This window comes from Myotis davidii, unplaced genomic scaffold, assembly GCF_000327345.1.
Source record: "Myotis davidii unplaced genomic scaffold, ASM32734v1 scaffold449, whole genome shotgun sequence".
NCBI classification, from domain to species: domain Eukaryota; kingdom Metazoa; phylum Chordata; class Mammalia; order Chiroptera; family Vespertilionidae; genus Myotis; species Myotis davidii.
In genome coordinates this window covers 1,530,803-1,541,942 of record NW_006383007.1, presented here as the reverse complement: position 1 = coordinate 1,541,942, position 11,140 = coordinate 1,530,803, and the positions used below count along the sequence as shown (strand labels likewise).

The window sequence follows — 11,140 nt, the reverse complement described above, 5'->3', positions numbered from 1 at the left end:
GGGCATTTCTATACCAAAACCAACACTAACAACTGCAGTGATCTTCAGCTCACTGCTTGTCACCAGCTGCACCAGTGTGGACTCAGAATTTAACAGAGAAACAATGTCAGTCACTTCCCAAAGTGGACAAACTTTTCTCAGGAAGGCAATTTATTGGAGGCAAAGGGAGAGTGCTGACATTTTAAAAGTATGGGTTTTCTGGAACCCAAATATTTCGTTCTGAATTAAAAAAAAAATGAGATAAAATAAGTTAGGAGTAGGTCCCCAAAGAGAGCCATTGTTGTTTTCATGGGAATTAATTTCTCCTACCCTGATGTGGCTTCCAACAACAAATTACAAAACCATTAACTACCAGTGTGACCATGTGCCAGAATTTCTAACTAGTAGGAATTTTTGTTTTGTTTCTTAAAGAGCTGCAAGTGAAGCAACCTTCCTCATGAAGTTAGCTGTACGTGTTTTCTAACAGAACTGACTTGGAGTTCGGAAAATCTGATCTTTATTCTGTGGAAGAATAAACATTGCTAAAACTTACACATTGCTAAAATTTAAGCACTTCAATATACAATATTAATTCATTAAACCGTAACAATAACTATATGGGAGGAGTACAATTACTATCTCTAACACAGGAAATGAGGCACACAGAGCTAAAACATTCTATACATATATAAACTTACTTAATCTTCATAACAACTTTATTTTACAAATAAGGAAACTGAGGCACAGGGAGGTATAACTTGCTCTTGGTCATGCAACTGCTAATTGGAGGAGCTGGGACGGAGTCCAGAGCAATCAGCGCCAGAGTCCATGCCGCTCTGCCTCCTTCCGCTGTAATGTCTGTGCCCAGTGAGCCCGTAAAGCAGATGATACTTGCCAAGCGAGACTTTAAAAAGAAAAGAGTGAGTTCCTCCTCAGAGGAACCAGTGGCCCCACTGTACATAGTCACACCAGTCATTAGGTGACAGTTTTACTATGCTGACCACCACGGAGTTAGCATGTGTAACCTGTGGAGATTTTACCTTAAACTTTCCCCAATAAAATTCTCCAGTAGAACTTTGAAGTTATCTTCCGCCTGAGTTAATGCAATTTGTAATGTCTCTCTGCATATGCTTTTTGTTGTTGTTTTGTTTTTTTGCTTCTCTCTTACCTTCTTTAGACCCAAGTTCGGAACATTGTCCCTTTTAAAATTAACAATGCAAATGTCACACGGAATAGTCTATGTGTCTATTTCACATCTCTTTCTTAAAATTGATCATTAGATACCAGTGGGTGTTTATAAAGCGATGCACACATCTAGACCCATGTTCATCTCAGCATTTACGGTTCTTATTGGGGGAGAATTTCCCTCATGCTCACCTCATGCTATTGTTTGCCTCTCCAGCATTGTATACACACACACACATATACACATTCAAAGAAAGAGTAGGCTGTTAACCTTGATCGTCTGTGCCTTAATCCAAACTACTTTCCTCGTTATCATGATAATGGTCATATTAATGGTTAGGAGCCATTGCCTAAACAGCCTTTGTCCATGGGGACTAAGCATATGTATACTAATAATAATTCTATTCAAATTCTCTATCACCCCAACTTGAAGATGAAGGTTGGTATTGATAACTCTTTCACCATCTGAATACAAATGCAAACAACAGAAGTGCACAGAATACCACCATGCCCTCTGACCTCATGCCTGAGGTCACTGGACTCCAAAACAAGAGACAAGACCACTTTGGTCATAGAAATCTCAGAGGGGTATTTCAAACCACAACCTGGTATTTCTTAATGAGCTCACGTTGCTTAAACTCTGATCTGGCTGGTGGCCAAAAGAAAACCATCCCTTTATTGGAAGGTATAACCAGGGAGGTATAACTTGCTCTTGGTCATGCAATTTATTCAAATTCGTAAAATAAAGTCAGCAGTTGAACAAAAGAAGCAACTGAAATATTCACTTTCCCATGGTGCTGGGGTATTTTAAGCCAGGCATTTTCTGTGAGAGCTTCCCACTGTTAGGAGTGAAATGAACAAAAACAAAAGACCAAATGCTTATCAGCTCTACTAATATTTCTTGTTCTTTTTAAAAGTATGTTTTGGAGACAACCCATGATAATAAAAAACCACATGGTGGTCAGGTCATCCTAGTTTAACAATACATTCTGTTATATTCATAACCTTGGATAAGCCCCCACTTCCCAGTCTAAATCAGTTTTACAAAGAAAGTGTATTAATTTTTTTTCTTTCTCAGAAAAACCCTGGAGCTCATTGTAGTAACTATCCTCCAAATGTTTTTACAGTAAAAATGTCATGATATAAAAATATAACAAAATGTTTCATAGGTTACAGATTAAGACAAATCCTTCTTATAGTACATTCTGTACTGTATGATGCTAAAATAGCTGGGCTTGTGAATCTATTTCAAATGACAATGCCCTACAGGCTTCAGGGAGGCTATCTCAGCATTATTACCAGGGAAAATACAAGAGTAGAAATTACATGAAAGAATAATCTGTCTCTTCTATTTAGCATTTTTAACATGACAGCTTCAAATCCTACTTGATATCGACCAGAAATTTAGGTAAAAAGAGTTAAATCCACTGCAAAAGAAAAAATAAAGCATCCAGCCACAAATACAAAACAAATAGAATGGGGTATCAGCATGTCACAACTCCAATGTACCTAGTCTCTATCGTTTAATCTCTATTTTTTGTGAAGAGACAAGTAATCAATAAGAAGAAAAACTATTGATCGACTAACAAGTTTAATACAACCTTGAAATAAATTCTGTTCCAAACCCAGAAGCCTCCTTCAGTGTAATAGTTAAATTACTGACTTCCAGGAAAAACAAAAACCCTACCCTTAGGCCAGTATCAGCATGATCCTTTATTTGAAGTCTTACAGGCTGTTACCGGGAAGACCCTGATGGTTTGGCCAAAGAGAAACAAACACATCAAGTAGCTCAATACAAGCCAAGCAAAATGGGGCGTCCCAGTATGAGAATATTAAATTATTATGGCTGCAACAGGGGGCACAGTGGCTGGTGGCCCCTCCCACGTATGGCCTAGCTCCTCTCTTCCCGGCCATGAGCGAGCTTTGTCATACCTAATATCCAAATGCTTTGATAAGAATAAGATTGCTAAGATGATAGCAGGAAACTTTCAGCAGAAACTCCATTTTCCAAAGCCTGCCGTGTTCTCCCGATTGCTTTTCCTCAGAGGTTTTCAAAAAGAAAATGTTTTTCTATTTAAAAATGAGAACAAAGCTCCTATTATGTGCATATGTGTATTACATTTATTGACACATGCACAGGTCTAAGTTTAGGAGTACAAATATTCATCAGCAATTCAATACTACAAAGGATCAAGATAATATAAATGCTACACAAGAAAGAGCCCAAGGAAATTGGCTGGATAAGGATAGGGCAGCAGAATGGGCCGAAGCTTTCTGAATCTAACATTCTGTTGGTTGGGGGAGGGGTGTTCCCCCATCCAAAGGATTTCCAGTGGATGCATGAAGGAGACAAGTTCTTAAATCAGGGAACGGTCGCCCATGTGGGCATTATTGATGGCACCTTGTGAGAAGAAGCAGTTTGGGCGCCTTTATTCCCTTTCATTTTATACAACACTCCCCTCAATGGACCCAGTGAGGTGGGGTGTAATGTGGGTTTTTTTGGAAGAACACTAGTAATTGTTAACAAGTTCAATATCTGTACGTAAGGTCGATTCAGAAAACCTTGCTCTTTGTCCCAATCAAATAATGGTTTTAGGGAAATGCTACCCTTTTGCATTCTTTTCTTAGTCAACGCTATTTGGTCTACAGCCATTTTCAATACAAAATTTCAATGGCTTGAAAAAAAGCAGCAGCTGGAGACTAAAGCCCTGCAGGTGGCTGCCGATAAAGACAGGATTGTAACTTGCTGGCATGAGCCCTCGCCAAGTATTCTGAATACAGGTCAAAAGGCTTGACAAATTCAAAAGTCAACTTTAAATTATAATCTACATGCAACTCATTCCTTACCCTTGCCACCCAAAAGGATCTCTTTTTTCCTTTCCTGATTACATGAGAATGGACAGAATTTTATTCACCTTTTACCCACAGACTCATATGAGTGTATCAGTGTATTTATCGTGTATTTATCAGTGTATTTATCGTGTCACAGACACACAGTTATTTCTGGGACTTTACAGCTTAAAGCATTGGTGGCCATTTCTTTAAGAAGGAGTCACCTATTTTTTCAATTATATATATGAGAAGACTATCCTTTAAGTATACTTTTTATAACTGTTTGGGAAGAAAAACACTAAAGAAAGATAATTGCTTATTACCACTTTGCCATCATATGGTACCACCAGTGCTCTGCCTCGATTTTCCCTGCCATATTCGGCCATGTTTGCGCTATTACTCTGTGTCTGCTAGCACTTATGTTTCTCATCTTCATAGAATTAATTAGTAATTGCTTGTATATGTCTTCAGAAGAATTGTCTCTTGCACATATTTGCTCTATCTCCATATTTAAATTATAGATTTCCCAAAATCAAGAATTATGTTTTCATTTTCTGCATTTCCCCAAAGCAAGCCTCTCTCTGTTCAATATGAATATTTAGTAAAATAGTTAACAGTTATAAAGGAGAAAGAGATCCAAGAAAGCTATAGAACAACGTCTTAACAGTGGTCATTTTTGCAGAAATGTAGTCAGAAGAAGGGAGATACGTTATATAATTCTGAAGTGTTTTTTTAATAATCAGTATATATATTTTTATAATAAATTCAAATAATTTTAGAGAAAAAGGAAAGATCTGAAGAGACACACTAATCCTCACTCACCTTGAATGATCCAATTCGACTACACCATCAATTTATTAATCAACAGCACAAATGAGTTACAGATCTTGCTTCAATGTGAGAAATGTGGAGTATACATCTTTTAATCTGAACTTTGACTTAACCTGTGCAAATGGAGAAAAGAAATGGCATTTTTTAGGATGAAATGGAATGTCATCTTGCCATACTCCATCTACTAATACTAGCATTCATTCTCCCAACAAATTTTTTTAACATCTACTACATGCCAGACATTTTTCTAGGCATTGAGGATACAGCAGTGAATAAAACAGGTAAAAATATTACTATCACCACCAAATTACATTCCAGTTTGGGTAAATGGACACCAAACAGCAGCATATTTAATAGGTCATATGGCGATAAGTGCTTTGGGGAAAAAATAGAGAAGGGAAATTAGGACTGCCGTGGGCAGTAAGGATGGCTGCAATGATCAGCTCTGTGACTTCCAGGTCTTGTCTTATCTTGAAATAGGGCTGCCTTTCAGTCCGACTTCAGTCTCAGTAGGAGTAGGAGGTGGTGAGTTTACAGACTAGTGATACAGCTGCCAAATACATATACAAGATTGCCAACTGATTCCAATGGCAGGAACCCCTGTATCTTCTTGCTTTTGCACGGAAGCCACACAGAGAGAACCTGCTCTGCCAAACGTTGTTGTGTGTGTTTTTAAATTACAAAAATAATAGCACTTTTAGAAAAACATAGAACCTCTTCTACCAAGAGCACAATGTTCATGGAATTATAGTGCATTGGGGGATCCATATGCTTCTATTTCCTCCATAACTAAGATTGGTTTTAGTGAAACAAGTTTTAACCCAACAAAGGTCAGAGTGCCTTAAATATTCTTACCACCAAATAGGAGTAGATCCAGGTTTTATAGAGCCTGAAGCTTATACAATTTGAGAAGGCCCTTGTTACGAAAAGAAATAACAAATTACAAATAAAAATTAGGCATTAACTTGAATCATTTATTTAAATGATAAAAGAAATCAAGACAAATTCTATAATTCACAAAGCTCACAAACAACACAGAATCCAGACGAATAATCCAGACTATCTTCTGGTTCTGTTCGTTTCAAGTCTGTTTCTCCTCAACTACCCAAATACGCCAGTGATAAGCACAAGAGAATACAGCCTCTGGCCCTGTTTCTTTGTGTCATAATGAGGGTTAAACCGATTCAGCACTGGAAGAAGTTTCTACACCAAGACCATCGAGCAATAATTTAACTACCCTCAGAAGTGACTGCAAACCACAAATCTATATCCCCCTAAACCCAAATAAAATGTACCTCCTATTCAGCTTCCCTTAGCCATCTCCTAAATATCCACAGTCATTCAGATACCCCTCAATTGGAGAGGAAATAAAAATTTCCCAGATGAGAAGCTGAGACTCAGTTTGACCTGAGGCAAAAGAATAGAAAACCTTAAGTCAGGAACTAAAGCTGGCTCTTTTTATTATGCTAAGTGATGTTTTCTTTTTTTAAATAATATATATATATTATATTATTTTTTTTTCAGAGAGGAAGGAAGAGGGAGAGAGAGATAGAAACATCAATGATGACAGAGAATTATTGATTGGCTGCCTCCTAAACGCCCCCTACTGAGTTTTAAGCCTGCAACCCCGGCATGTGCCCTTAACCAGAATTGAACCTGGGACCATTCAGTCCACAGGCAGACGCTCTACTACCGACTGAGCCAAACCAGCTAGGACCTAAGTGATGTTTTCTTAATGAAAACTGCAAATAATTAGAAAATAAACATATAAGAGACAAAAATAAAAGAGATTATCATTAATTGAAGGATTTTACTAAACACAAGCTAAAAACTAGAACTAGGTAGTCAGATTAATTTATAAACAAAGTAAAATTTTAAATTATGGAATTGAGCTGAATAGATTCCAATCCCCATGATAATTCTTAGAAAATTCCTCTGTGTATCCCAAAATTTGAAAGGGCAAAAAGAGAATTCAACTCGCCTAACACCTTTCTCTACCACCAGCTCCCAACCCCAAGCTATCTCCCACACTTTAATCTTTAACTCCTTGAGCAGCTTTTGACAGTTTAAAACATGCTTATCATCAAGCAGGAATAGATCCAGATTTTACAGGCCCATGTCAGGCTGTTCTACACTGTGGCTTTCTACCAAGTGTCCCCTGAGAGCATCTTAGGATTCTAAAGCCATTGGTATATTCCTGAAAAGTGGTATTTTATTAAACACCTCATAGTAAGCTGTATAACAAAGAAACTAAAGCATTTTTTGGAAAACTTGGCCTGTCAAATAATATTTATTGTGGGCCTCTTACTGCTAGGTGCTGTTCTAGGCTGCAGGACTTCTGCAGGAAGCAAGACAAGCAGACTCTGCCCTCAAGAAGTTTACAATCTAAAGAAGAAATAGCAATAAATATTTAATAAATAAAGAATTGTGAGTATTGATAAGTATCATAATGAAGACAGAACATTAGTGACTAAGGATGAGTAGACCGCTGTAGGGCAGAAGAAATGGCATAGAATTGAGATCAGAATGCTAAAAAGAAAGCAGCCATGGAGAGATTTGGAAAAAAACTTCCCAAGGAAAAAGTACAGGAAGCACAAAGTCCCTGAGGTGGAAATGAACTGAGCATGTCTTGAGCACAAGAAAAAAGTCAAGGTAGCTACAGCTTCATGGACAAGGCAGATATAGAGGAAGGTGACATCAAGAAGGTAGGCAGGACCTAGTGGGCCCTATCTATATATAAAAAAGGCTAATATGCAAAGTGTCCCCTCAGGAGTTTGACCGGGAGACTGGGAATTCAATCACTCACTATGACATGCACTGACCACCAGAGGGCGGCGCAGAACAAAAGAAGGCACTGGCTGGCAGCCTGCAGGCCCTGATTGGCCCTGATTGGCCCTGATCGCTGGCCAGGTCTAGGGACCCTACCCATGCATGAATTTTATGCACCGAGCCTCTAGCGCAGGGGTAGGCAAACTTTTTGACTCGAGGGCCACAATGGGTTCTTAAACTGGACCGGAGGGCTGGAACAAAAGCATGGATGGAGTGTTTGTGTGAACTAATATAAATTCAAAGTAAACATCATTACATAAAAGGGTACAGTCTTTTTTTGTTGTTGTTGTTTTATTCATCTCAAATGGGCCGGATCCGGCCCACGAGCCATAGTTTGCCCATGGCTGCTCTAGTGTGTTAATAAGCTTGAATTTCTTTCTTAGTAACAACAGAACTCATTGGATGTCTTTAAGCAGCAAGTGATGTGATCTTATTTCCATTTTAGAAAAATCACTGCAGCATGAGAGAAAAGATGCAAGAGTAGAGAATGGGAGAGGTCCGGTCCAAACATATAAGTTTAAGAGACAGCATATTTTAAATTTTATTTGTAGTCATGGGACTGCCTGAGACCAACTCAAGAGAAAGGGTCCACTGAGTAGAAGGGCTGAGTACAGATCCACAAATGTTTGGAGGTCTGAGAGAGGAGGTAGTTGGTATTTGTCTGACACCCTGGTTCTCAAGCCAATGAACCCAACAGCTCAGGTAGTATGAAGCTCTATACCTGGAGATTGCCTGTAAAGTGAGCAGAACCACATTCCCCGATCTGCCTGGAGCTGGAGCAGTGTGAGCAACGTTTCCAATGCTAATATTTGCACTGAGGAGACACATGGACAGGAAACACATGTTGGGTTTCTTGACCTAAAAGAGTCTGGTGATTGAGGGTGAAAGGCTAGATCAGATCTTCATTTGAGGAAGATGAACTCAAATACCTCAGAGAGACAAGATGATAGAAGGTCAGAATAGGAGAGGGATAATTAAGAATGGAAGAAAAGAGGCAAGAGGAGGGAGAAGAAGGGAATGATGAAAAAGAAAATCAGCAATAACTTAAGAAATGAGTATAGCATAAGGGCAATGTTATATCACAGGATGTACAGTAGGTAATTTGGGGTGGTATATAGATTCTTAAAAATAGTTATGGATTATGCATTTATTCTATAGTTATCTTTTGGCAATTACATTGATTGTTTTTGTTTTGCATTTCCAGGAATGAGATAAAAACAACACACAGTTATTTCAGAAAAAAATAGAAATCAGTTTAATGGAAAAATATGCATATATCAATTTCCTAATCTCAAGAATCCTTGGGGTCCTTATCAATACAACAGGATATAACATGCTTTTCAGGGTTGTGTGATGACTAATAAGGTTCAACAAGCATCTAGTGCAATGCCCAGGAGGCTCTCAATAATAATTAGCTAACATTATTACTATTGATATTTTAAAGTACCTAGCATGTTACAAGTGTAACAAAAGTTATTTTATTAATGGAAACATAGAAAATCAATCGAAATGTAAAGAAAAGGCAAAACAAATCTGGAGAAATAATTATATTACAAGATTCGCAGGAAAAAAAGAATGGGATGGTCATTAAAGACAATAGATTAAAGCAAAAACTGGAATTAGAAGATAGAGTTGATTAGAAGAAATTAGAGGTTGAAATAAAATTGGGAGTCGGGTACCACAGAAAACAAGATGGTTTTGAGATGGACCTGAGGGATCTGTTCCCAAATCAGGTTGCTAAGCATAGAAGAAAAGCACAGGCTCTTGTCCTGGGGATGACGGGCAGGCTCTGAGAGATCCTGGAAACCTCTAAAACTGAGTGGTAGAATGTTAGGCATGCAAATATCAGAGCAAGTATTTTTCTGAGAAGAGGGTCCATGCATCTCATCATACTTTCAGAGATCGATGACCTCAAATTTTTAAGTGTTTGCTGACTAAGCCAGGTCAATTAGTCAACAGAAAACATCTGACAGCTGTATGTCACTACAGGCACTATCCCAAGTTTGCCAAGTACTGAAATGGTCTTGTACTTAAAGTGTATAGGGCAGAGAGGGCAAGTATTGAGCTGGACATATAATGGGTGTTAACATATAAACATTCAAACCTGTAAAGGATGTTTGTGAGTTTACTGGAGCCGAACTGTTGACAGTTGCCGGGAAGCAAAATCTCAACGTATTGGGGTAATGCTCTGCAGGATGGTGGTGTTTTACCTTGTTTTATACATTCCAATCAGAGGAGACATAAGTGGGTTACATGAAATCCATTGGTGATAGATTAGGGATGTGGGAGAAAGCAAAATGGGGGATCTGGGATTATATAAAAAGTGAAATGATGGACACATGCACCAAAAGAAATTACAGAAAAAAAATAATTAAAAAGGGATTGATTAAACAAATTAATAGATACATAATTCAAACAACGATGACTTTAAATGTTGATTTTTTAAAAATGGAGGCTCAGTAGCCACTTCTAGTTATAAAAAAATAAAGCTAAGGTGAACAACAGCAACAAAATAAACTACAAAACCATATTTGATTAAGGTCAGGATGAGTAGCTCTTCATGTTCTTATCTCTTGAATATGAAGAGCTTCAGGAACTAAGAGAAAAAGAATACAAACAGACATTATTAACATACTAGAGGCCCTGTGCATAAATTCGTGTGTGGGTGGGGTCCCTCGGGGTGGCCTGCAGGGATCGGGCTAAAACCTGCAGTACATTGCCGCCTGCTGCTCCTGCCTCCCACTCCTGCTCATCTAGGCCCCTCTGCACCTGCCACGGGCTCGTCCCCAGTCAGTCCCAATCAAGAGAGGCTCACGCCGCCACAGTGGCGCTCACCAGCCATGAGCCCTGCGTCTGGCGCCTGCCCAAGGGGGTGTGGGGAGAACAGGATGTAATCGACCTTCCGGGTGGGCAGTAGGACGCCCTTGCCAGCCCAGGATCTGGATCCGTCCTGCTGACGTTCGCGCTGGTTGTCCGGAGCCACCTGATGGACACTTTTATATCGTGTCTTCCTTGTGGAACATCTAGGGAGGGGAAGCAGCCATGTTGCTCAAGGCTGACTTCCAGGAGGCTGGCAGCACTGTCAGGATTGTGCCAGCAGCGCTGGTCCATGGGTGCCTGGCCTGTTCTCCAGAAACTGGACCTGCAGGACTACTGAGGGAGTGAGTGGCTGCCGCTCAGCTGGTGGGCCGCCGGGACGGGTTGTTCAGCTGAATGATGCTCCCGCTATGGGAGCACACTGACCACCAGGGGGCAGCTCCTGGTGGTCAGGGTATGTTATAGTATTCAGTGGACCAGTCATTCAATTGTTCAGTTGTTCAGTCACATAGGCTTTTATGTATAACTAGTGGCCCGGTGCATGAAATTTGTGCACATTAAAAGGGAACTAATTAGAGGAAATATTTTAATATTGCTATTTACCTTTTCTCTATAATAGAAGTGTGAGAGATGAAAGAAAAGTAGAAAAATGTGTATGAAAATAATA

The 11,140-nt window shown here is 39.2% G+C and overlaps 1 long non-coding RNA gene across 1 annotated transcript in view; it reads right to left on the bottom strand.

Moving 5' to 3' along the window:
- Positions 1-1,948: 1,948 nt before the first annotated feature.
- Positions 1,949-11,140, bottom strand: part of LOC107181566 — a 19,580-nt gene continuing 10,388 nt past the window's right edge. The window contains exons 2-5 of the long non-coding RNA XR_001512229.1: positions 5,683-5,743; positions 4,819-4,940; positions 2,852-2,913; positions 1,949-2,003 (exon numbers count right to left, since the gene is read on the bottom strand). This is a non-coding gene — a long non-coding RNA (uncharacterized LOC107181566). The remainder of the gene's footprint in view (positions 2,004-2,851; positions 2,914-4,818; positions 4,941-5,682; positions 5,744-11,140) is intronic.